Genomic DNA, 27,666 nt, shown 5'->3' with positions numbered 1-27,666 from the left:
AAGAGACTACAAGGCATCTTTTAGGGTCTGACATTCTGAGCTGGAAACAACAAGTAGGTGCCCTTTCTGCGTTGTCACTTCTTGGGAGCGAGTAAACGTACTCTGTATAGAAATTAGAGTCTGCATTATTCAGGGTTGTCCAGAGAAGTAGAACCAACAGGGGTGTATGTGTGGGGTGGGGTGTGTGTGAGAGTGTGTAAGAGTGTGTGTGAGTGTGTGTGTGTGTGTGTGTACTTGCAGTCCTGTTGGACCACAATAATATTTTCCCTATCTATATAAACCTTGTTACTCTGTTTAAAGATCACACTGCCAGGTAGAATCTGAGCTAATGTTTATGGATATCATCTTTTACCTATTCAAAAATTATTTCTTTTAAATGAAGAACTTGCTCTGCTATTTATCTATCTCCTGCTCTTATACTCTATCTATCGATCAATTGATATCTGTTTTAAGGAATGAGCTAGATATTGAGGAAGAGTTACAGTTCATCCAAAGACAGACCACAGGCAGAATTCCTTCTTACTCAGGGAGGTCATTCTTTGTTCCACTAAGGCTTTCAATTGATTGGATGACACCCACCCACAATATGGAGGGCGATCTGCTTTACTCAAAGTCTACTGATTTAAATATTAATCTCACCTAAAAATCGCCTTTATAGAAACATCCAGGATGTTTTTGACCAAATATTTAGGTATTGCAGTCCAGACAAGTTGACACATAAAGTTAACCATCACAGAGTAATATGAATATTTGGTGGTAGATGGAGGTGCTGTTCATTAATATTTAGCTTTTATTTATTTATTTATTTATTTGCTCCTGTGTACCCTCTTCATGTCTCTTTCTCTGACTCTGCTTCTCCTGTCATCCTCTTTCACTTACAAGCAACCTTGTCAGTATTTTGGGCCCACCCAATTTCACTTTCTCACCCTCAAGCCCCCATGAAGTTTCATGACACTCGAGAAATTAGGTAACCTGCTTTGACTACTGAATTGTAAGCAGATGTATCCCATGTCACTTCTAGGTGGAGCTTTTAACAAGCCAGGACAGGATTTAGCAAACTCTCTCTTTGTTCCTTAGCCTTGGTAACCATAAATGATCCAGAGAGTACCTGCTACCTCACCCTGGATCCTGGAGAGAAGACAGTGAGGAGCAGAGCCCCCAGCTAGACAGCAGTTGTTACATGGCGTACAGGAAAAGGAACCCTTATTATCTGAAGCCACGGAGACGGTTGGGTTATTTGTTCCACAGAATAATCTAGCCCATCTTGCCAGATAGAATGTATAATAAGAGGAAAGTTATCTTAGGAGATATATTAAATATTTAAAGCATAGAGTTTGGGTTTAGTCAGACAAACTGATGCTCAAGTCTGAGATGATCCCTTTACAGCTGTATGACCATAGTAAAAATTATTTAATCTATCTGATCATTAATTTTAATCATCTGTATACTAGAGATAATTATGCATATATTGAATTTCTTATTATATGCTAGGGGCATTATTTTGGGCACTGGGAAAATAGAGATGGATAAAGTGGATTCTGAAACAAAAATTACATGTCTATTGACACAAAGAACATAACATTAACAAATTCTTATTCTACCACTTAACATGTAGTAGATAGTCAATAAATGTTTCTGATTTCCCTTGAACACTTATTTTAATGTAGAAATATCCTAAACTTTACTGTTAACAGTACTGATACCACCTGCTAACAGGTGGCTTAAAAAAAAGTCAAAATCTAAATAGATTTTCCTTTAATCCACATAAATGCCAAGAACCAGTCAGACTAAAGTTTTGTTAAATCACATATTTGCTTTGGTATTCAGTACAAATGCTAAATTCCTCAAGTCTCCAGGGATGGAGATTACTTTTCAGCATGCAATGTGGCTGACTGGATAGAATGCCTTCTTCCCTTTTTCCCTAGGATCTAAATATCATACATTACATTCCATCTGCTCCATTTGTTATCAGGAAACATGACCCAGGTAAGGACATAAATGGGTAATTAACAAAAGGAAAAATAAAAATGGGCAACAATTGTCTGAAACATATTAATGTTTGCAAATGACAAAAAGTCAAAGTAATAATAGAAGAGCACTGGCATCTGCTACAGACTGAATGTTTTTGTCATCCTAACATTTGTATGTTGAAACGTAACCCCCAATGTGATGGTATTTAAAGGTGGAGACTTTGGGAGCTGCTGAGGTCATGACGTGGAGCCCTCACAACAACACTAGTGCCCTTATCAAAGAGACGCCCTAGAGCTTCTTCACATCTTTCTCCATGTGATGCCACAGAGACAAGATGGCTATCTATGTAGCAGAAAGCGGGTGCTCACCAGACACCCAATTTTCTGGCACCTTGATCTTGGATTTCTCAGACTTCAGAACTGTGAGAAATAAATGTTTGTTATTTAAGCACCTAGTCTATGGCATTTAATTATAGCAGCATAAATGGACTAACGCAGCATCTATCAGAGTCATACATATTAAAAAATAAATACCAAATCACTGTCCTACATTGTTAGATAAAATATTTCCAGATTTAGTAAGGATGTAAAACACTCAAAATATGTATGCCTGTTACTCCGATATTTTGTTTGGGGAATTAATTCTACTAAAGCAGAGAAGGATATCTACAAAAAGTTATGAATCAGCATGTTGATCTTGGCACTGTTTCTAACAATATAAATTGTATACAATATACTCTTAGTCCTAGAGTATTAGTTAAATAAATCAAGATAAAAGTCTGCAAAGAAGTACCAAACAAACCTTTAAAAATTTTACATACATACCTATTTAAAAAAGAAACAAAATGTAACAGACTGTAGAATAAAAATTAAAATATACGCACAGAGAAAATATCTGAATGAAAGTGCTTCAGTGATAATAAAGGTTATGTTTGCCTAGGGAGTATCATGAGTGTTCAGATTGTTAAGGGTGTTTATATATTCTGTGATATTTTTAAAATGAGTGCATTGATATTTCATGAAATAAAATTACTCACTGAATTAAGCAAATTTAGGAAAAAGTAAAACCTAGCTCAGGTCTATAATATAGCAGGTACTGACCATTAAAGAATATCAAACATCTAGTAAGAGGTAAGAAAATGTATATTTGCTGATGGCTGTTCACATTTGTGTCACCAATAAAAATCACAGATGATTTTTGTTTAAGTTGACAAGTAAAACACCTTGAGTACACAAAGTAATGCTAGGTTGTTCCAAGAGTGACAATAATACAAAATATATATGTCAATTTTGTATATGGTGAATTAGAAATGAAAGAATTACAACCCTTTTATCTTTGGAGTTACTTCGTAGATCGATGATTTTCTTAACATGTTATTTAAACCTCTTCAGGCAGTCAAAAATGGATTAATAGCAAAGGGGTTATTGATTAAAATGTAATATCTATTATTATAATTGAATAATGTTTTTGCCTGCAAGTGGGAAGTACTCGGAGACATTTCTTTGACATACTATATAGTTCACTTTGGTGTGCCTCACAGAACTTGATTTCTGCCTAATCACTGGGAGGAGAAGTACGTGGGTTAGACCACTACGTACTCATTTTTAAAAAGAAAATGTCTCAGAAGGGGGGGAAACTTTTCATTTATTTTTAATACTTTTTTCTAAGGAATCAAGGTAAATATTTTTTTTGTAACTAGACACAAATATACATGACTTCAAACATTGAAAAGTAAAAGGAAAATGTAATAAAATATTTATTTGAAGCCGTAAAGCTCAATTAGTGAAGTTAACCACTTCTTTTTGTTTTACTACCTGAATTTTATGGGATTTGTAGCAACTTTTATGGTTTAAAAGAAAAAGGAACTGCAGATGGTATGTATGTGATGAGTTATAATAGTTCATCAGAAACAGAAACACACACACACACGCACCCTACAATATCTGATAATCTAGTCTCAGAAATAAAAATATTAAGGTATCATGGACTCCTTGCTATTTGATGTGCTACATAAAAGAAAACTATGCTGAAAATTGAACTGTTTTGCAGTTTTATAAAATGTGCTTGGAAAATTTTGAAAAAAAAATTTATGCAACTTAGAATTGACAATATGGAAGTAGGTGCGTATTAAAAAAAGTCATTATAATTGAAGTAATCTCTCATTTTAAAACTGCATTCAATATCTGTTTCATTAAATTATCACTAACATTATTGAACATTTACTCTGTGTACCAAGTAGTTTTCTTAAAGAGATCTAAAATTAATTATTATAAAACAATTAGGAATTTGGTAAAAATCCTTGGCCAATTGATGCAGAGATAGTGCACTAAGATTAAAACTACATGAGAAAATAGAGGTCAACGTCTTAAAACTACAATAGTTCTGGGTTAGAATGATAAACATTTTTCCCTCAATTTCTCAAGCTTTCCTTAATAGGCCTATAATTTCTTTTATAACTTAAAAGCAGCAACTAAATTTCAAATACCTAAATGTTCTGGAAAAATGTTGGCAGGTGATTATATACAGTATTAAGTTTAGCATAAAGAACTCTGTCTCTCCTTTAACACAGTCATTAAAAAATATTTAGAGGCTAATTTGTGTAATTGAATTAGAAAGCATTTTTGTCATTTGAGGTCTTCTTAGATGGAAGACATCCAATTCTGTTGCTTTTAAACATCTCCTCTTTAAAAATGTGAAGGAAGGAAGGAAATCATTAAAAAAAAAGAAGGAAGAAAAAGAAAGGAAACAAAGGAAAGGAAGGAAGGGAGGGAGGGAGGGAGGGAGGGAGGGAGGGAGGGAGGGAGGGAGGGAGGGAGGAAAGAAAGAAAGAAAGAAAGAAAGAAAGAAAGAAAGAAAGAAAGAAAGAAAGAAAGAAAGAAAGAAAGAAAGAAAGAAAGAAAGAAAGAAAGAAAAAGAAAGAAAGAAAACTCTAACTTGTTGAATGCCAACAACAAAAATACAGCCCAAATTCTTTTTTGGTAAATATCGCCACTCATACCAATCAATCCCTTTATCAATATCTCAAATAGCTCAACTATGGGCCATATCACCTTTTAACTTCTAACACCTTTTAAAAGGAAAAATTAAATGGGTAAAAATTTGATTTGCATATCCTCAGAGATTCAATACAACTTCAGTGCTGCCCATGCACAGAAAAAAGAAGTACACAGGAAATCATACTGTAACCTTCTAACAACTCAATTCCTAAATGTTGTTTTGGAGTCAATCTAAATGTGTAGAAGGAAACAACAAACAATGTTAATACAATATTTTATAATATTTTCTCAAGACCTTTTTTTTTGTATTAACAAGTAGTTCATGCCTATTACCTATATACTTTAATTTGTTGCTCTGCCGAATCAGTGAACATTTTACAAAGTTGTAGTCCATAGGATACTAATTAAGGTACGTCAAAGAAAGACATACCAGAGTTCTGATAGGAAATAGTTAGCACACTCAGACTCAGATAATTTGAGGAGTGTATATTTTTTTAAAGGGGGCTATTTACAAAGAGGTAACCAGGATTAGAGGAACCAGGGTGCAGAACTTTGAGCTAGTAAGAAAAAAGGAGTCACTGACCTCTAGGTCAGAAGGGAGTAGGATAGGAAGCTCTTCATGTAGACAGTGTGTACATATGTTACACATAAAGGTAACTTGGAAAGAAGCAGACCTTTGCCTAAGGGATCCATCCAGCTTGAGATGAACTCATGGAGAGGAATCCCAGGGAATGAACATTGTGATCTCATTTTTCTTTTCTTATTATCTCTTGTTGGGCCTCCCCATTGGTCAAAGAAAGGACTGTAGCTCATTGACGTATCCTTAACAGGTCAGCCTCCAGGACAGAGGTCAGCATAGAGGGAACAAATGAAAGATATCCAATGGAATAATTAAATGGAGCCCAGAGAGGAAATGTAACAGAATTTCAGGTCCCTCTAGGTTAGTACCTCTGGTACATTATATAGATATAGAGTTGCAGAGAGTGGCTGAAAAATACACCAAATAATTACAGAAGAGGCATGGGCTATACAGTTATTCAAGTCACTGCATTAGAAACTGAAAGACCTCCCAAATTAAGTGAACATCAGTAAGCCTTTCTGAATTGTTATCGATGCTAAGTTTTAAAATGTTTTGTTTTGAGAATTATTTAAATTTTGCAGATGTCCCTGATAAACAGCAATCATTGGAGTGAACATCATATAAGCAATATAATTCAAATTTTAAGTCAGCACATGGATAACATTCAAGACTTTTTGCTGGGAGAAAAACAAATTATTTTCGTCAATAAATTATTTATCTTTATATAAAGTTAAAACTAATTTAAAAAAAGAAAAGTTAAACCATAAATCATTTGGCCCACAAGCTACCGAATAATCACTGTGCATTGGCCTGATCTCTTTTCACCAAATGTAAGATCTCCCGAAGGCCTGAGCAAGGTACATGGTTACAAGACTTCAATCAGTGGGTTCAGTGCATGCAGCCTATGGGTAATACTGGAAATAGTGTCCCAAAAGGGTCTTTGGAGATCAAACTTGGGCCAAATATACTCAATGCAGGCTGCTAATCCATCCGAATTGGAGGGAAAAGAGAATAAACAGGGTGATAAAAAAATAAGAACCTATTTTGGTAAGGCAAAAATTAATACACAGGGAAGGTGAGTATGAAGTAATTCCTAAGAGTCTGCTCAGGTTCCTAAAATAGTTTCTGAGAGATTTCCTATCTACTCTTGCGTGCATTTACTGGGTGCATTTAAAGGACCTGGAAAGGATTTTATTTTCTTAGAAAAAATTTAACCAATGGATATTCTTTTATCAAGTGGTTACCAATAATTTTTAATGTGTATATGTGTATGAGGTGTGACAATTAAGTTTGTGAACTTGTTGCAACGATGTTGTTAACCTTTTTTGATATCAGAGAGATTATTCACTATGAATTTGTACCAACTGGACAAACAGTTAACCAAGTTTACAATTTGGAAGTTCTGAAAAGGCTGTGTGCAAAAGTCAGATGACCTGAAATTTTAGCCAAAAATTCATGGCTTTTGCATCACGACAAGGCATCAGCTCACACGACACTGTATGTGAGGGAGTTTTTAGCCAGTAAACAAATAACTGTATGGAACACCCTCCCTACTCACCTGATCTGACCCCCAATGACTTCTTTCTTTACTTGAAGATAAAGCAAATATTGAAAGGAAGATATTTTGATGACATTCAGGACATTAAGGGTAATAAGACAACAGGTCTGATAGTCATTCCAGACAAAGAGTTCCAAAATGTCTTTGAAGGATAGACCTGGTGCTGGTCTTGATGCACAGCTTCCCAAAGGGAGTACTTTGAAGGTAACCATAGTGATATTCTGCAATGGGGTATGTAGCACGTTTTCTAGGATGAGGTCACAAATGTATTTGTCAGACCTCGTATGTTCATGTGTGTATAACATACATATAGATAGATATTTTAAATTGTTTAAATAAATAGATCATAATATGAAACACAGGTATAGCTCATTCAGCAGAGAGTTTTTAAAATGATTACTTTAATGATTTGAAATGGTTTATAACAGACTAACCCATTAAACTTTCACATTTTTATTTCAGGGACAAACTATTTTACCAAAGGTAATGCTAATGTGGTCAGAGCAATTTTAGAGGATCCTTCAGTACTTAAAGATAATTCAACTAATTAGAATTACTGATTAGTAAGCCTTTGTTAAGAATTGTGGGCTATAACAATTAAAACAATATGGTGCTTGCACAAAAATACACACGTAAATCATTAGAACAGAATAGAGAACCCAAAAATAAACTCATACCTATCTGGTCATTTTATCTATGACAAAGGAGGCAAGAATATACAATGGGGTAAAGACAGTCTCTTCAATAAGTGGTGCTAGGACAACTGAACAGATACATGCAAAAAACTGAAACTGGGTCACCTTCTTGCACCATATATGAGAATAAAATCAAAATGAATTAAAGACTTAAATATAAGACATGAAACCATAAACTCCTACAAGAAAACATAGGCAGTACACTCTGTGATATCGGTCTAAGTGATATTTTTTCTGATCTCTTTCCTTAGGCAAGGGAAATAAAAGAAAAAATAAACAAATGAGACTACATCAAACTAAAGAAATTTGCACAGAAAAAAATCAAAACAAAAAACAGCCTACTGAATGAGAGAAGATAGTCACCAATGATACATCTGATAAGAGGTTAATATCCAAAATTTATTAAAAAAACACTTATACAACTCAACACCGAAAAGCAAGCAAACCAATTTCAAAAAGGGGCAGAGAACATGAATAGAGATTTCTCCAAAAAAGACATACATATGGCCAACAGGCATATGAAAAGATGCTGAATGTCACTAATCATCAGAGAAATGAAAATGAAAATCACAATGAGATATCACCTCACACTTCTCTGGATGTCTATCATCAATAAATCAACAAACAACAAGGGTTGGCAAAGATGTGGAGAAAGGGAACCCTGGTGCACTGTTAGTGAAATTACAAATTGGTGTAGCCACTATGGGAAAGTTTTGAGGTTCCTCAAAAAATTAAAAATAGAACTACCTTATGACCCAGCAATTCCACTTCTGGGTATTTATCTGGAGAAATCTAAAACACTAATTTGAAAAGATATACGCACCCCTATGTTCACTGAAGCACTATTCACAATAACCAAAATATGGAAGCAACATAAGTGCCCATCAGTAGACGACTGGAGAAAGAGTTGGTATACATATACAATGGCATACTACTTGGCCATAAAAAAGAATGAAATCTTACCATTTGAGACAATATGGCTGTACCTAGAGAATATTATGCTAAGTGAAATAAGTCAGACTGAGAAAGACAAATACCATATGATCTCACTTATATGTGAAATCTAAAGAACAAAACAAACAAACAAAACAGACACAGACTTTGAGCTTTCACTTTAAAAAGTAAAATAAAATGAATATGCCATGAGGATATAGTATATATTACAGGGAATATAGCCAATAATATCAGAGTAATTTTGCACAGTGACAGATGGCTACTACGCTTATTTATCATGGTGGTCACATCCTAAGGTATATAAATGTCAAATCACTACGCTGTACACCTGAACCTAATATAATACTGCATGACAACTGTACTTTAATAAAAACAATTATAAAATAAAATGTGTTGTGGGCCTAAAGAAATAAGCAAGTTCATCGTCCTGACCTCAAGGGGCTGACTCTGATGAAGTGATGAGGCATACACAAAGTTCACAGTAATTTAGATAAATTATGATATGAGATTTAAGAGAATTTCAAATGTGGCCATGATTGAATAACAGAGAGGGGAGATGTTGTGCTTAGTTATTATCTTGGTAAGAGCAATTTTAGCCCTGTTTAAAGCAATATTTTAATACTCAGATAAAGAGTGGTAAGTAAAAGGGTGTCTAAAATTAACTCAATTATTGAGCCCCTAGCATTTTGGATATCGTGCTACCATGTTTCCTCGAAAATAAGAGCTAGCCGGACAATCAGCTCTAATGCACCCTTTGGAGCAAAAATTAACATAAGACCCGGTCTTATTTCACTATAAGACCGGGTCTTATATAATACAACATAATATAAGACCCGGTCTTATATAATATGAGACTGGGTCATATATTAATATTTGCTCCAAAAGAGGCATCACAACTGATTGTCCGGCTAGGTCTTAATTTCGGTAGGTATTGAAAATGCATTGTACAACAAAATAAAAATAGCCCCTTTTCTTGTGGAATGTCCCACAAATTGGCAAAGTACATTAACAGTTCTATAGCGAAGTCTGAATGGAGAAAAGGAGGCTAAGTTAGAGGGGAAAATGAGAACAGTGAGATGAATGCTTGTTTTGATATGATTTGAAATGGTTGAATTTTTTTCCCCAGGATAAGGTAAACAGAAGCATGTTTGGGTTTGCCTGTGTGAAAGGAACATGGGAAATGGACAAATGAAAATCAAGATGAATAGCTGATTTAATAAAGTTGATAAGGAAATACAAAGTGTTAGGATTAAAATCTATTATTTTGGGAAACAAAAAATAAACAATAGATAGATAGATACACATCAAATTTCCTCATCTTTTCTAGAAAGCAGGAAGTTGTTTCATCTGAAACTGAGAAAGTCTGGGGAAGATTTGTGTTTAAGAAGAGTAGAGATTTTGAACAACCACGAAAGGGGTGGGACATTTTAAGTGGCCAAATTCCACTCAGGACCAGGTAGGGTCTGGCAGCATGGAAATGTTGAATGTCTTTTATATGTCAGCAAACATGCCTGATCCTTGCCTGCATGGAGCATTTGACCTAATGACAGATACAGAAAACAATCACATCATTACACAAATAAGCATCAACTTGGCAACTGGCAAGGTAAGTATGCAGGAGATAAAACTGATAGCATACAAGAAGGTTAAAGAGAATCCAATGCAATTGGCTGACTTTGGATTTAAGGAGGCAAATAAAATTAATGTGGCATCCAGGAGATCAGAATGATAGAGGACAACCAAAGTGGGATAAAGAATAAGTTCAGTCAGAGTCAGGGAGCAGAATAAGTGGGAATATATGAAGTGGCGGTCAGAAAACCAGCTTTCAAAGTTTTATTAGAAGCATAGCAGCTATGAACGACAAAGTGGTTCCAGGTAAAAATACAATGTGTGCTCTTAGAGGAGAAACGGCCCCGATACTTGTGCTTGCACAGTCCCCAGTCTTACCAGGGAGAGCTCGCTCAGGCCAAGGCTTCAACCATCAACCATATTAATTAATTCACAGTCTACTCCAAGGTACTTTAAGTACATATGAGACAATTTTCTTTCTACTTTTTTTTTTCTTAAAGATAGTCACATTGTACTCACATTCATTCAGTGTGTCAGATGTTCCAGCGTATTGGGCACCACTCTGATTGGGTGATCTTGCAGGCTTGAAATACAGAGAACCATTTCTAGGAAAGAAATAACATTAAAATATGGCATTACACTTAAGGAAGTTAGAAAATAGCCCAAGCAAAATTATTTGAAATTAAAATCTACTTAATGAAGTAACCTAGAGGGAACAATTTATACTTCTATATATTTATCTAAGAGTATATTCATTTTATAATATGTCATGCTTGAGGCTTTTCCAAGAATATAAAAGGCTTTAAAAAAATTACAGTAATCATAATATTTGGTTCTAGATAAATATCTCTCTTTATCAAATTTTCTTTATATTGTAGAAAGAAATATCTCTCTTTACCAAATTTTTATTTCTATTGTAGAAAAATCTTGTAGAGCAAGACTTTTTTATAAAGAAAAAAATGTATGTCTATAGCTATTTTATCCCCATCTTTCTTTGTACACTCTATTTTAGTCAAGTGAATTTATTCCTTATTCCTGAACAGACTTTGCCTTTTAATTCCTCTATGTCATTGTTCATGCCATCTTATCTGCCTGAAATAGTACTATTCTTTTGTCCATTCTCATTTGCCACCCAGCAAACTCATAGTCATTCTTCAATACCCAGCTCAAATATGACCTTCCCCCCCTGAATCCATCCATCAAAATTAATCTCTATCTCACTGTATTCCCACAGATTGCTGCATATCATTTATTACAAGAATTAAGCCAGTGTTCCTAATTTTATCTCCCTACCTTTTAGCCTTGAAGATGGAGAATATTTTATCTGTGAGATTTATGTTTTATCTGTGAGAGTTTTTTGTTTCTTGCTTTTCTCTTCTTAAATCACCATTTACCCTATGCACATAATGGACATTCAAATATAATATACAATTGTTACTTGCGCTATCTTGAAGTGAATCAGCCATTTAATAATGCAACAGTCAGGGCTTTTCACTATACCAATCTGATATTTCTTATCAATTAAACTAGTTTTTCTTATTTGGTTTCCAGAGCATCATTCTCTCCAGTTTTCCTCCTTAAATTTATTATACTTAGTCTCCTCTGAAATTTTCTCATCTTCCTAGCCTTGTGACAATACAATGTACCATGGCTCACATCTTGAACATCTCCTATTTTCTATTAGACTACCTCCCTTTGATTAAATCTAGGTTTATGACAATACATATCATCTATACACCTGGGATTGTCTTTCTTTTCTTTTTCTTTTTCTTTTTTTTTTTTTTTATTTTAGCCCAAACCTCTGCATGAGTGTGATACTTATAAGCAACTGTGTACTTTATAGACTCACTTAGAATGCTAACAGGCAATTTAGAATTAGCATATTCAAAACTGAGCTCTCTGCCACCACCAATTTTCTCTTTGTATAATTTCTACGAAGATAAGGCTATTTCATCCTACCAATTTCAAATTCCAAAAATCTCCGAGTCATCTTGGCTCCACTCTCTCCCATACGCCATATCACGTATGTTAACAAATCTGATTGGTGCTAACTTCAAAATATATCTAAAATGTGACCACTTTTTTTTTCCATATCTAATTCTACAATATTGGTATAAACTACTATAAGGGGTGTTAAGATTATTGCCATGGAGTCTTTACTTTATCCCTTCCTTTGGTCTATTCTCCAAGTAGCAGTCAGAATGATTCGATTAAAAGGTTAATCAGATTAAGTCTCTTGTCTGCTCAAAAATTTTCGGTAGCTTCCATCTCATTCTAATAAAAGCCAAAATAAAAAGTTAAAAGGTTTGGTAAAATTTTACGTGTTTGGTCCTATGGTAGCAATCAGACCTCCTTTTCTTATTCACTCTGCTCATACCACAGTGGCGTCCTGTCCCATTGCTCAAATATCCCAGGCATGTTTAATCCTCTGGGTGTTGCTTCTCCTGTTCCCTCTCCCTGAAATGTTCTTCTGCTGACCAAGATAAACCTCCTACACACCTCCACTGGGTCTTCACTGAAATGCATTCATTTTCTTAGTGAAGCCTTCTCTGTCAGCCCTATTTAAAAGTTAACACCTTAGTATTTATACAAAGAAACCCAAAATACTAATTTGAAAAGACATATGAATCTATATGTTCATTGCAGTATGTTTTATAATAGACTAGGTATAGCAGCAACTTAAGTGTCATCAATAGACAATTAGATAAAGAAGTGTTACATATATACCATGGAATATTATTCAACCGTAAAAAAGAATGAAGTCTTGCCATCTGCAACAACATGGATGGACTTAGAGGGTATTATGCTGAGTGAAATAAGCCAGACAAAGACAAATACCATATGATTTTACTTATATGTGGAATCTAGAAAACAAAAATAAATGAGTAAAGAAAACAGAAACAAATTCACAAACAAAGAGAACACTTTGATGGTTGCCAGATGGGAGATCGGCTGGGGGATGGGTGAAGGTGGGGAAGGGATTAAGAAGTACAAATTGGTAGTTAGAAAATAGTCATGGGGATGTAAAGTACAGCATAGGTCAATAATATGTAATAACTATGTATGGTGTCAGATAGGCCCTATACTTATTAAGGTGATCATTTCATTAGGTACTATACAAATATCTAATCACTATGTTGTATACCCGAAACTAATATAATACTCTATGTTAAATGTAATTGAAAAACATTTTTAAAAATAAATAAAAAACAAAGTAGGCTATTTTCTACTATATTAACTTTTAGTAAAACCTAAAAATAGGCCATTTATATTTTTCTGATTTACAGAGCCAGGAAAATATGTCATAATCTAATAATAAAATTGATAATGACAACAGTGATATCTAAGAGTTCTGAGTACTTACTATAAATTTACTAAACATCAGCTACAATTCTAGGTGATTCCCTATATTATTTCATTTAATTCACAAATAATCCTATGTAGGTGCAACACCCACATCTAAATCTAAATCATCTCCATCTAAAAATGGAAAAAAAAAAACAAAACAAAACTGGACATAGGGAGATTAAGCAATTTGCACAAGGACACACAGCTAGAAAATAGTGAAATTGAGATGCCAACCTAGGTGGCTGTGTCACAAAACTAACTTAAATTAAAATTCATGGTTTTCATTCCCCCCCCAACTGTATTGATATAACTGACATAATACTACATAAGTCTAAGGTGTAAAACATAATGATTTGATATATGTATAGTTTGCAAAATAATTACCATGAAAAGTTTAGTTAACAAACATCATCTCAGTGTTATAATTTTTTTCTTGTGATGAGAACATTTAAGATATACTCTTAGCAACTTTCAAATATACAGTATTGTTAATTATAGTCTTCATGTTGTACATTATGCCCCCAGAATAGATCATTTGTAGATAATACAGCAGAGTGTCAAAATGCCAATCACTTTTACACCTAACTGAGGAAGCCCAGATAGCATCTGGAAGACTAATAATGAGTTAAAAAACAGAGTAACTGATACTGTTGTAACATTTTTAGGACCCACTTACTTCTAGTACCTAATTACTTAAGAAGCATTCAATCCCCTCAGTAATCACTCTTCTTTGTAATTTCTTCTGAGAAGTAACTCATTGTAATGTTGGAGAGTAATAGCAGTAATTCACTCTGTGTTTACCAAGAGCCAATGAAATAGTTATGATGAATATCAATCTAATTAGAAGTGCCACTTCTTGAGTCACTTAAAAAGAATCAGTTGAGAATATTCTATAAGTAGTAATCGTGCATCGGCCAAAGAGAGCAAAAATTAATGGACCCATGTCTTCCTCCAGTTCTGACAACCCGTTTCCTTCCAATAAACAGCTATTCTGGCCAGGAATGAATGAAGGAAATAATAGAATAGAATAGAATAGAATAGAATAGAATAGAATAGAATAGAATAGAATAGAATAGAATAGAATAGAATAGAATAGAAATCCCCTGATGTTCTTTCTTCATTTGGATGAGAGTACTACAACGACTCTGAAGTGTCACAGACAAACGTTCCAAGAGATAGATGAAGACATCTTAAAGATAGTTCACTCTACCTGACAATAAACCAAGGAACGGTTTTAGAATATGTCTGTGCCACACCAGGGAGACTTGGTACAGATCATCATCCTTATAATCATAATCACAGCAGCAGGTAGCAGACGTTGAACATACGATGTACTAGATATCATCTAAGTGTGTTACTGGATTTGATTCTGTATTGTACAAACTGGCTTAGAAGTGCCATTGGTTAGTTTGAGCCAGGTAAGTTATATTAGGTAGATAAAGGTGATGTTCCTAAAAATATAATCTAAGCGAGGCAGACTTGAGAAAACTGAGGCACAAAGGAGTTATGTGATGATCTCAGCATATAATTATTACCACACAAATATATGGTGATGAAAGGAGAACTGACTCTGGGTTGTGAACACACAATGGGATTTATAGATGATGTAATACAGAATTGTACACCTGAAATCTATGTAATTTCACTAACAATTGTCACCCCAATAAATTAAAAAATAATAATAATACTTATTATTATTACTACAGCTGAAGAATGTCCACCTGTTACCCTACTTTTCTTCTCACCAGGCTGATCTGCCTCCCACAGCCCTCTCAGTTTGTGTGTCTATATCCTTAAATGGAGAGAATTATTTAATTGTATGAACTTCAAGTTCTTATTCAATGAGAACGTGCTACAATGTAATGATGCTATCTTGTAAATGCATGTTTTTAGACACAATCCAGAATTGATAAAATTCCAGAACTCTACTGGAGGTGAATCAGTATGTGGCTGCATAGGATTGGAGCATGTAGAGAAAATATCATCAAGATACTAAAATTATAATCATATAATTACATAGTGCCATATACCATGTTTCCCCCAAAATAAGACCTAGCTGGACAATCAGCTCTAATGCATCTTTTGGAGTAAAAATTAATATAAGACCCAGTCTTATTTTACTATAACATAAAACCGGGTCTAATAATATAATATAATATAATATAATATAACATTGGGTCTCATATTAATTTTTGCTCCAAAAGATGCATTGGAGCTGATTGTCCAGCCAGGTCTTATTTTTTGGGAAACATGATATACCTGCATATGGTATATCAAGTTAAAAGAGGAAATTCAAAATAACATATATTCTATAATTATGTATATGCTATACATGTGTCCATATATAAGACAAGATGAAGAACATAGGACAATTTTCTCAAGACTTGTTGGACATAGTGGAAGACTGAGTGACAGATTTATACTGAACAATTCATATTTTCACAAATATGTTTATGAGATGAACTTTGAAAGTTCGATTTAATTTTTAAAACTTCATGGCATAATGACACTTCTGAAGTTCAAAGAAATGCTATAGTTTTGGTGCTCACGTGAATTTAGCAATTTAGCCAAAAATTAAGTCCTCAATGCTTGTTATAAATGACTTTGCAGAACTACTTTTGAATTGTTGTATCTTCTTTGCCCAACCATACATATTAGCATACATGCCAGTCTATAATTAATTCTTAAGTACTGAAGTTTTTCCTCAAAAACCATCTTACCTTATGTAAGTAATGAACAGCCTAAAAAATGAAAAGTGCCTTTATTTATTTATTCAATCATCCATTAATTCAACACACATTATTTAAGTGCTCAATGTTTTAGGCACTATTTTAATTGCTGAGAATTTAACAGAAAATAAGGGGCCAGTTTGTAGCTAGCTTTGGAAGTGTAACAGTCCAGAGTTTAACTCTATGAAAAGGGGAAGGGCTCAAGAAAGTATCTGAAACACATGTGCTCCCCTAGGCCTCGGTAAAGTGGGAAAAGTTTGCAGAGTCTTGTTTCTGTGGAAACTTTCTGAGTAAATGTTCTCAGGAAAAAAATGTGTGTGTGTGTGTGTGTGTGTGTGTGTGTGTGTGTGTGTGTGTGTGTTGTAGAAAATAATTTAGAAATAGTTTTCCAGTTCTGCTTCTTTCATTCAGTCACCTAGTCATCCTAACACCTGTTCCAGATGAAAGGAAATGTCATGAAGTCAGAAGCTTTTTTTGGTTCACCACCATATCACCAGCCCCAGGAACGTTACCTGTGCTATGTCCATGGAGATCCAATCAAAGTTTAGTTCACACCAAGTGCTAGATTACCCTGCTGTAAAAAGGAGTCAGATTTGGTTCTACCTGTAAAGGACATTAATTCAGGTGGCTAATATAGTCATTTCTAAAGCACCAGCTATATATCAGACACATCATACAGGCTATTATTTTAATCTTACGTCCCCACCGCTCAATCACTTTTTATTGCACCTTTCAGTGCTTCAGTTTCCTCATCTGTAAAACCATACTAATGATAGTGCTTAGCTTTTAGAGTTGCTGTGAGAAGTAGATTCTTAGTACAGGCATATCTTAGAGATATTGCGGGTTTGGTTCCAGACTACCACAATAAAATGAATTGCAATAAATTGAGATACAAAATTTTCTTGTTTGTTTGCTTGGGTTTTCCAGTGCACGTAAAAATTATGTTTACACTACACTGTAGTCTATTAAGTATGCAATAACATTATTTCTAAAAAAAAAAATAGTGTCCATATTTTAAATTAAAAAAAAATAAGACATTATTGCTAAAAAAAATGCTAACCATTATCTGAGCCTTCAACAAGTCATAATCTCTTTGCTTGGTGGACAGTCTTATTCTCAATTTGTAAAAAGCAAAACATCTGCAAACCACAGTAAAGTGAAGCATACAATAAGGTATGCCTGTATAAGTGCTTATGAAAATGCCTGGACTCATAGTATGTACAAGTAAGTATATGACAACATGCTATTATTTGAAGCTCATGGTAACACTTGGAAAAAGATTTTATCTCTTTACAGAGAAACAAACATATATGTGATAGCTAAGCAACGAGATCCAAGGCCCACAGTCCATACATTACTGGTCCCCTGAGTTTAGTAGTGTATCTCTAATCCTCCACTCCCATTCATATCGCTACTGCATTCTTATATCAGACCCTAATCATTCCCTGCTTAGACACTGTCAGTAGCCAACTTCTCCCTTTTTTTAGTTTTAGCTACCATCATTCACACTGTCTACTTTTCATATGTTTTTTTTAAAGTACATACTGAATTTTATTATTTTCCTCTGCATAAAAACCCAAGTGTCTCTCTATTGCTTGTAGGATAAACAGCAGAGTTCTTAGAAGAGCATTGCATGCTTTTAATTTAATATTAGCAATAGTTCATAGACTAATGTTCACACTTTACAGTGAAATACTACACAATTAAACTAAGATTAGATGGTCCAAAAATCATGCAGAGCAGTGTTCAAGCCGCTGATGATCTTAGTTGTACAATAGCCTCCATGTTACTTTACTTTTTTCATCTTTAGCATCTCATTTGGGAGATGGAAATAACAGCATTTAATGCATAATTTTTGGTGCACATAATATACCCTTAGTAAATGATGTTTATTACTATCATTATCCATGATACAAGAATAACACAAACCATATTTAGGAGATTACACATGAAAAATGTCTAACAGAGATCCCAACTGGGAAAAATGGAATGAAACAAAGAATAAAATTGGCTGGAGTCAATCAAGGATGTAGGATTTTAGAGTTAGGTTGCCAAGCCAGTGTAATTTGTGTAAAGAGAAAATTCAATTATAAAGAGAATTTAATTATTATTATTTTTTTTTCTTTTTAACAAAAATAAAACCATAAGTAATATATAACTTAAAAAAGAAAAAAAAAATATACTAATGCATTCTATTATTGCATGGATCAGAACAGGTTTGTAAAGAACTTACCAGTAATAAATAGAAATGTTTTATATCCCCCTATCTCGAAACATTAAGAGAATTATTGTCTAATTTTATAGCTCTCCAAGAATATGCTTTCGTACTAATGAGTACTCTCATATAGATTTTACACTTGCTTATGTTAAATATAGGTTAACTGACAGAATATTTTGAAATGCTCAGAGTGATTAATCAAGGCTGCTTCATTTAGTGATGAGAGATATTCAGTGAGATTTCAAGAGTCCAAGTTTAGTTAAATTGAGTTCATAAGCAAGAAAACTCATCTGTACTCAAGGAAATATTTTGGGTGTATAGAAGCTAAACGGTAATACTGGGAAGCAAGCCTAGCATTTATGACCCTAAGCTAACTGCCTAGTATCTTCACACTGATTGGCAGTGTTATCTGAGAAGCATACACAGTTTTTTTTGTTTGTTTGTTTTGATCTAAATAAACTCATGTTAGATAAGGTCATGCTTTTAGTATGCATTTATCCAAATGCTCACTTAATATCTACTAAGCACCAAGTATTATGCTAAGGGCTAAAAATAAAAGAAGTAGTACAACATTTTTTTCTTTTTTTTTCTTTTCTGATTTTACTTCCTTCATACTCTAATTAGGAATGATATGAAAAACAATAAATACAATATTGAATTGTGATGATATCTGTACAGAATAGAGACAGACACCACATGGCTATATTAGTTCAGGTCGATCAGGAAGCAGACATCAAGACGGCAATAGACATAAAATAAACTTATTGGGGGAAATGCCTGGGAATGATAAAGGTGGAGTGATCAAGAGAAAGAAAGGAGAGTTTTCAGACTACAGTAGAAATCTGATACATGTGAAGGAGAATGGAAGGTCAAAAGGTTGGATGGGAAAACTCTAGAACTGCAGTACTGTTCTAAGAAAAGTTGAGCTAGCTCAACGGAAAGTTCTTGACCTATAATTCCCCATTAGTGGCGTCTTGTGTTTTATAAGAACGGGCCTACTCTAGTAGCAGTAATTGGCTGGGAGCAGCCCAAAGGAAATGGCCTATCAGCAGAAGCCCTGGTGGATACTGAAAGCAGCAGCTAGAGTTGTCATGCTCCCAGCAGCAAGCCCAGTGGCATACTTTGATGGCCACACCATGGGAGTGGTCAGTTTTCCTTGTGGACCAGGAGTTCAGACAGGGTTTTGAAAGATAACAGGCAGTCCCAGAGTCGACAAGATGGGCAAGCACATTCCAATCATGAATCAGTTCAGAGAGACACAGAAAACATGGTGAGTGTGAAGGGGTTACAAGTAATGCACTAGTCCAGAAGATGCAACCAAGGGCGCTGGCAGGCAGTTCATCACGAGGGGAGACTAGAGAGGGTGCAGGATTCAAATCACGTAGGGCCAGGCAAGTTCTACAAAGATGTCTGGCTTTACTCTGTTGGTTATATAGAGTCAGTGAGAGATTTATGCTGGGCAGAGATGGTGTGGGATTTGCCTATAGAAAAAGTTCTGAGATACAGAGCACATTCAGAGGGAGAATTCAAGGACATAAAGGAGAGGGAGATACTAGTTGTAAACACAAGATAGCATCATGCAGACCTGGTTCCACCACTTCCCAACTATGTGCCCATAAACGAGTCAATTACGTCCTCAGAGCCTCTAGTACTAATTTCCTATATTGGGAATTCCATACCTACTTACTTCACAGTGACATGAGGATCGCAGGTGTAATGTTAAGAGGAACGTGTTTAACAGCCCAGGTGTCGGAAGTAAACACAAACCTATATTCATATCCTGGCCTAAGTGTGTGACTATCATCATGTTTTATAAAAAACTTCTGTAAATCCCCAGTTTGCTTAAATATATAAAATGGCAACAAAATCACATGTGTGTCATGGAGTCGTTCCCTATGAGGGGATGCATTGGAAGCCTTAGCTCTCTCTCTGTAAGAAATGCTCAGTGCCTAAGGGTTAGGTGCTGTGCTAGGTGTCTCACACACTTGTAATGTTCTGTTCCCACAGCATCTCTGCAGGCAGGTTATTTTCTCCCCCTGAGTTTAGAGGAACAAACTGATGTTTGAAGAGATTAAGTAACTGGCTCACTGTCACACAAATGACTGTACTGGGTTACAATTCTCAGTTGTCTGACTTCAAAGCCCATATACTTAACCATTATTCTCCATTACCCTCCATTCCAGCACTAAGCAAAACCATCTACCTGCCAAAGAAAATGCAATTCTAAGAACTCACTTGTTGGCTACGGTTGGGTTTCCTTGTATTATTAGGAAGCTTTAAAGGAGAGTTAGGGACCATTTAAACAAAGCTTGCTAGTTTGTCCCAAGAGTGGTTTTATTCAGTTCTTTGAAATGGGACATTACAGACATCACACAGATTCTGATATAAGTTGTGTTCTACCATTTGAAATTGGCTTCAACTGGCAGCGGGAGGGGGTATATGAAAATGACAGAGGCAGTTGTTTTCTAAACTATCTCCCCATCTGGAAAGTTTTTGGGGATGTTCACGTACATTAGTCTCCTCATTCTAAGGAGAAATACATTTCTCTCCTAACAAAGAGCAGCCTTGAGACAGATAATCAAAACCCATGAAAAACTGACTTATTAGGTCAGGTCTACAGAGATTAGGCACAAGCCGTGATCCATGTAGCCCTCCCTCTTTCTAGTTTCCACTTCCAGACATATTTTTATTAGTCAAAGTACTTAACTTCCTCGAGCTTCAGTATTCTTAGCTGCAACAGCATGTTTTTAAGGTTGCCTTAAGTACTGAACATAAACACCCATGATTATGTCTGGCACCTGTTAGCAACTCCATAAATGTTAGTTCCCCTTGGATGAGTGGTAAAGAATGATACTCAAAATCAACAGAGTATCAGAAAATAAGTCTGTTAGTAAACAAAGGAAATATTGTATTACTAGCTGGGGAAAAGTTTATACTTTCATCATTAACATCCATTTAAAAAAAACAAACAAAACAAAACTAGAATCATTTAGCACTCACAGACGTTTCAGTAATAGATTAGAACCGTATAGCTTGAGGAGAAGATACGGTATCCTCATTTATCAGTTGTGAAATTTTTATTTTCATTTTGCTGACCTCCCCTATGAGGGGGTTCACATTCAATACAGAAACATAAATCTGGAAGACTTGTAAAATACAGATACCATTTCTTTCTCCAGCTTCATTAGAAAGGAGGCAAAGAATTGCCTCTGGCATTATGAAACTCAGTGGCTAAAAAAGCTTGAGGTTTGCTGACACTGTTAACAAAAGCCAGCTCTGGGCAATTCAGCTAGGATTTCTGTGTCCCAAAAGTTCTCTGCTGGGGGAATGACATGGGTTCCTGAGGTGCCCACCTTTCTTCTGCACCTCCCGAAAGCTTAGCAGTGCAGGGGGAGATTTCCAAAGCAGTCACCTGTCAGGCCCTTGATGATTCTATAAACACCTGATAGGCTTGATCCAATCACTTTTTGATATTTTCCCTGAAATTATGCTCCAGGAAAGGCCATTTTGAAGAGTTGTGGAACATAAGTCAAGACTATGTCTCTGCTTTTGGTCATCTTGGTCCACATAGTAATATTTAACGAACCTTGACTTTTGACTAATGCTTATCAATCCAAAAAGATGACACAATTTAAAAATGTAAACTTCTGCATCGTTTCTGTTCATTCTCAGTGTCACAATGCAAGTGGGATCGTGTACTAATAATGCTCGTTTTGTCTGTTGTAATGGCCATGCTCTCCTCAGTGGCACTTACCCATGCCGTCTCTCTCCTCTACTGGCCATGCCATACCAATCATCCAGGGAAGCCTCTATTTGTTTCTTTATTTGATACAAACTCATTCTAACTACCACAGGAATTAAAGCCAGATAACCCCTAAATAGACTGTATATAAATAATGGACTGTTGAACACAATCCTACCCCTTAAGGCATTGGAGTTCCTCGTGAAACAGGTACCATGAAACAGGTACCAGTTTTAAAACTCATGAAACAGGTACCAGTCACAGGCATGAAGATAAATATAAATTATTTTAGGAGTTCTTGCAAGACAAATCTTTGCTGTTAAACTGGAATAGGCAGTAGCATCCAAAGTTGCAATGTCTTCAAGGAATGGAGGAACGATGGGTATATTAGGCAATCCTCCTGTCATGGGAAAGGGAATCGGTTCCTCTCGTATATTCCTAACAGGCACTGTACTTAATGGACAGATTTAGTACGCAGACAAAAACTCATTTTCACCTAAAGTATGCCCCAAGGAAGAGTTGAGAAAACTTTCAACCTGAGATTTCTTTTTTTTTTAAATCAGAGCAAGCTCTGTATCAATTAATTATGTTGGAAATAGAGGCAAATAGTGTAAATTGATTTCTTTAGGAGAATGATGAAATTGAAGTCATAGAAACTACATCTTAATCATTTATAATTATTTTTACGCTTCCTTGTTTTGGTTTCTAATTAATTTTGCTTAGACAAATAATTCTCAATTGTAAAATGATGCAGAAATTGACAATATAATCTTTACGACAAAAAACGGAGAAAGAAATTAGAGCTACTTAGATCATTAAAATAAATTCTAGTTTTTATTTATTTATTTTTTTTTGTTCTGGGATGCAGTGAAGTTTCTTAGATATGATTTGATCCTTTTGAGTCTTACTTTTAATTTGTTTGTTGGTAACAGAGCAGTGTACAGTTGAGGGCTAATTTTGTCCCTGTGGAGACACGTCCTTTCTGGTATATTCTACCTAGCATCACATGGATTATGAGGTTTTCCACTCTGGCTGGTGGAAACAGGAGCACTTCTTCACCAGGTGAGAGTGCCAGGTACCATTCCATCTATCCTTCAGGATGATTTCTCCCTAGCCGCGGTAGTTTTTGCACACACATTCAATGAGCAGATGGAAGCTGAGGAGACACCTGTAGTACTCTCCTCTCATTTTCTCTCTCTGTGTCTTTGTCTCTCCCTGCAACTCTGTCCTCTTTGATCCCCTGTCCCTTAAAACTCTAGTCCCTTAACTTCCATGCACTTCCAGCTCTTGTCATGATTTCCCCATCTTCATAGGCTCTGGCGACTCCCAGTGGGCAGTCAGCTGGGGCAATGGCAGGGTTCACACTTGGTTCTCTCAACTACCTTTCATCATCTCTCAGTAGTCACTGCCCTGTGTGGCTTAATATCCAATGTCTTGAACATGATATGTCATATATTTTGTACATTTTAAAAAACTATTTCAGGCACGTGGTTAGATCTGATCTCTTTTACTTGATTTTGGTAAAAATCAGAAGTCTCCCTTTCTCTCACCTCGTGAAACACCTTGGTGGGCCTACTTCTCATTATTCTTATATTCTTACATGACTGTGAGGTAAAGCTTGTTTTTTTCTCTTATGATTCCCCAGGATAAGTAATATGTTCTACTCAGTCTGATCACGGTTTCTTACTACACATCCTATTTAAATACATGTCAAGCCCCATACATTGGAACAAACCAGCTGGTTTACTTGGGCTCCTATCCATTGAAAAACAACAACAACAAAAAACACGAAAAAACTAAGAACACAGGGATTCTGGGTCTAGTACTCAATGTACCACTAGGTATCTATACGAGAGGGAAATTTTCAGTCCTCTGAAAATGTTTTTTTCATTGCTAACATGAAGGTTGAACTAGACCATTAATTTTCCAGTAATATAAGTATTAGATGAAACAAAAGCTTTTGGGTGAAACTGTGGTGAGGTGTCCTAGGCCCACCCATGACGGAAGGCACCTCACTGGAATGACACTATTCTTCTGAAGAGCATCAAAGCATGAAATGAGATCATCTCTATACCCTTCCCAGCTTTAAACCTCTATGACCAAATGATTATTCCATTATATTTTATATCCGCCTGCCTTCTTTCCTTTTCTGTAACCCACATTTATTGGAACCCACCATATTCTAAGCACTGGCCACAGAAAGGAGAAAAGACAGACTTTGCTTCAAGTTATAAAACTCAGCCTATCAAAAATGTCTCTTTTCCAATCAGATGCCATTTACCTATTTTTTTTTATTTCCTTGATATTCATAATGAGATGTAATTTTCTCATAATCTCAAATACATGTGCACTTCTTTTTGTGTTATAGCTATTGTTTTCACTCGTCTGATCTTCTACATCATAAGATCACCAAGTTCAAAAATGTCCCATTGGTCTTTGTGTACGCATGGAATCCTAATAACAGGAATGGTATAACTTATTTATTTGTAATTGCCATAGTAGTAGTATAAAATACAAAACTGAAAAGACTTAAAAGAAACTATACAAAACAACAATACAAAAGTGTATCAATAACAAAGAATGCTTTATTCTGTCCTCATTGCCCTCATATGCAAGTAAGTTTCTTTCTCGGAGGTAACTAGTGTTAACATTTTGGAATATATCCTTCCAGAAATTTTCTATAGATAAAAATGGAGTGATTTTACTTTCATTCTTTTTTTTTTTTTGAAAAAAATATCAAATCCTGGTAAACACACTGTTTTTTTTTATTTGCTTTTTTTCGCTTACTACATGTTGAGCATCTTTTCATGTCACAACATACAGACCTCCCCCATTCTTTTTAAAGGCTCTATAATATTTTGGATGAATCAGTACAAGAAAAGCTCAGATAAGCTTCTAGTATCCAATACCCTTCCATTGGGGTGAAATATTAGTTGCAACAGAAAGAAAGTAAGGGAAATAATTCAGCACTGTTCTTCATAGAAATAAGGCCATTGTAATAGATAATACAATCTGGAGGGCAGAGCGAGGGAAGTAAAGAGTGCATTGATTTTTTAAGAAACTTTGACAGTGAATTGTTCTGTTATTTCTTCTAAACTCTCAAATAAAAAAAGCTACAAAGAGAGGAAAGACTTGTTTTCCATAATGCTTCCTAGGTAAAGAAATGGATATTACATAAAGACACACTGCCTAGAATGAGATAATCAGGTTCGATATTGAGACACACACAGTGTGACATGAATTGCATTCTATTGTGTTTGTTAGGTCATTCTGACAGGGAGTAGAAAAGTAAGGGAGAGGGGGGACAAAAAGAGGTTTTTCCTGATGTAAAAAGATAGTGTGGATTTAAGAAATGAAACAGGCTTGGAGGAAAGTAGGTCATCAGCATACGTTTATACAGATTTTATTATACACATAAATTGTACATATATACGTTTTGTTGCCGAGAGTTATAGAAAAAGTCTTGTTGAAATTTAAATATTTTTAACTTATATCTTAAATCTTTAGAGAATTTGGACAATACCCATAATTGTATACAACAATTCTTACTCTAAGGGAATCCCATATAAACAAATAATCATTAAAAGGTGATTAACCTAAAAGAAATTACTAAATTAAGGGTTTTTTGTTTTTCTTTAAGGTATAATTAAGGAAAAGATCAGGCACGTTAATACCCCAGTATGAGAAGACTAGCAGTAGTAGTAATAGCAGAACTGGTAGTCAGTACAGCACAATGTCTGGGAATTTAGCCTCTGTAGGCTAACGGCTTGTTTGAATTCTGGCTTGGTTACTTCCCGGCTCCATAACCCTGGAAAAGATATTTAATTTCACCTCAATTTTCTAAGTGTAAAATGTATATAAAAGTAACAAATTCAAGATTTGCTCCAATGGTTAAAGGAGTTCATACAAGTAAAACATTAGTTTATTTATTATTATTATTATTAATAATAATTATTATTATTATTACTATTATTTTATAACAAGTTGCTTAGAAAAGTTAGCTATTGTTAATTTGATTCATATACTGTCCAGGACATTTTTCTCCTCATCTTTTCAATACTATTATAAGGTGGATATTACTATTCTGATTTTAAGAATGGTGAAATTAACAATCCAAGTGACAAAATAATGTACAGACAGAACAACTAGTCATCACAGGAGAGGGGTTGGATCTCCAAAGACCATTCTGTTTAGACCACAAGACTTTCTTCACAGAGAAAACATTTTTAGGCTTTCTTTTTGGGGGGAACTTAGGAAGCCTACAAACTGGCTTTGGAGACTGGTTTTGAAAGTTAGTTTTCTATCCTCCTTCCTATTCCACATAAATATGTATTATGGAATAGATGCTGACTTCGAGGTCCTCATGCTTTTGCTCTTTTGGCCAAGCATGCTCTTTTTCGGAGCTCTCTTACCTTTTGAAACTTGTTGTCTCCTCTTTTTCTAGAATTAAGATGTTGCTGTAATTGAGGGGTACCCCTTCAGGATTACAAATGTACATTTTATAAATAGTAATAATTTATTGAGACTGACTTAACATGAAGCCCACTGGATGCATGTATGATTAAGGTGAAGCAGAGCCCATGGACAGAGGGTCCTCATCCATGGTCCAAAAAGGTTGTGACTGCTCACAAAAGTAGGTCACAACTAATGGTTCAATTTCTTCTTATACTCGTGAGCCAATGATTCATGTATGTCCTCTTGGCATAGCTCCTTCTGTCCCTGACACATATCTCTTTCTTTCTATCCCCAACTCGAAACACATACGTGTGCGTGTGAGCACACACACTCACACATGAGCAATTTTTTTTCACCCAAATGTGTATTTTTCAGATGCTTTTGCTCCTGTACAGTTGCAAAATTAGCTCCTTACAGGCCAGGTAAATATAGTGCTCTGCATACGCATACAACAGTTCTAATATGCATACAAAGGTACTAATAAGAAGGCCTTTATGAAATAAACTTTTTCTAAAATGTTTCTTCTTTAAAGCGTAATGATTTTTGTTTGACATTTGAGACAGTATCCTACTCTTATAACACAGTTCATTAAAAAAAGCTCTCCAGAGAGGGATCCTATTTAGAAAACACGAAATCTCATGGAAATAAAGTAAAGGAAGTATGAAAAACCAAATTAATCAGTTTGCATATTCTAAAGTCCAACTGTTGTGTCACAAAACTTTACAGTCTATTGTCAAGGTCCTTCCCTTTTCCCTGACTCTTACAAGATAGGTAATGAGAATGGTACGTACCACTTACCCCTAGGGTCCAAATTCAATCCCATCTCTTTAAGAAGGTCACCTGGGCCCTTC

The 27,666-nt window shown here is 35.1% G+C and overlaps 1 protein-coding gene across 11 annotated transcripts in view; it reads right to left on the bottom strand.

Annotated features, from left to right (window-relative positions):
• The window catches only part of LRRC4C (leucine rich repeat containing 4C), a 1,068,826-nt gene that overhangs the window by 645,234 nt on the left and 395,926 nt on the right, over positions 1–27,666 (bottom strand). For all 11 annotated transcript variants that reach the window (XM_081062636.1, XM_081062635.1, XM_081062634.1 and 8 more), the window contains one exon: positions 10,843–10,928. The gene's annotated coding sequence lies outside the window, so the exon portion shown is untranslated. The remainder of the gene's footprint in view (positions 1–10,842; positions 10,929–27,666) is intronic.

The sequence above is a fragment of the Rhinolophus hipposideros genome, assembly GCF_964194185.1.
Source record: "Rhinolophus hipposideros genome assembly, chromosome: 10".
In the NCBI taxonomy this organism is placed as follows: domain Eukaryota; kingdom Metazoa; phylum Chordata; class Mammalia; order Chiroptera; family Rhinolophidae; genus Rhinolophus; species Rhinolophus hipposideros.
The sequence above is the reverse complement of the archived record's forward strand: the minus strand, read 5'-3'. Positions and strand labels throughout refer to the sequence as shown.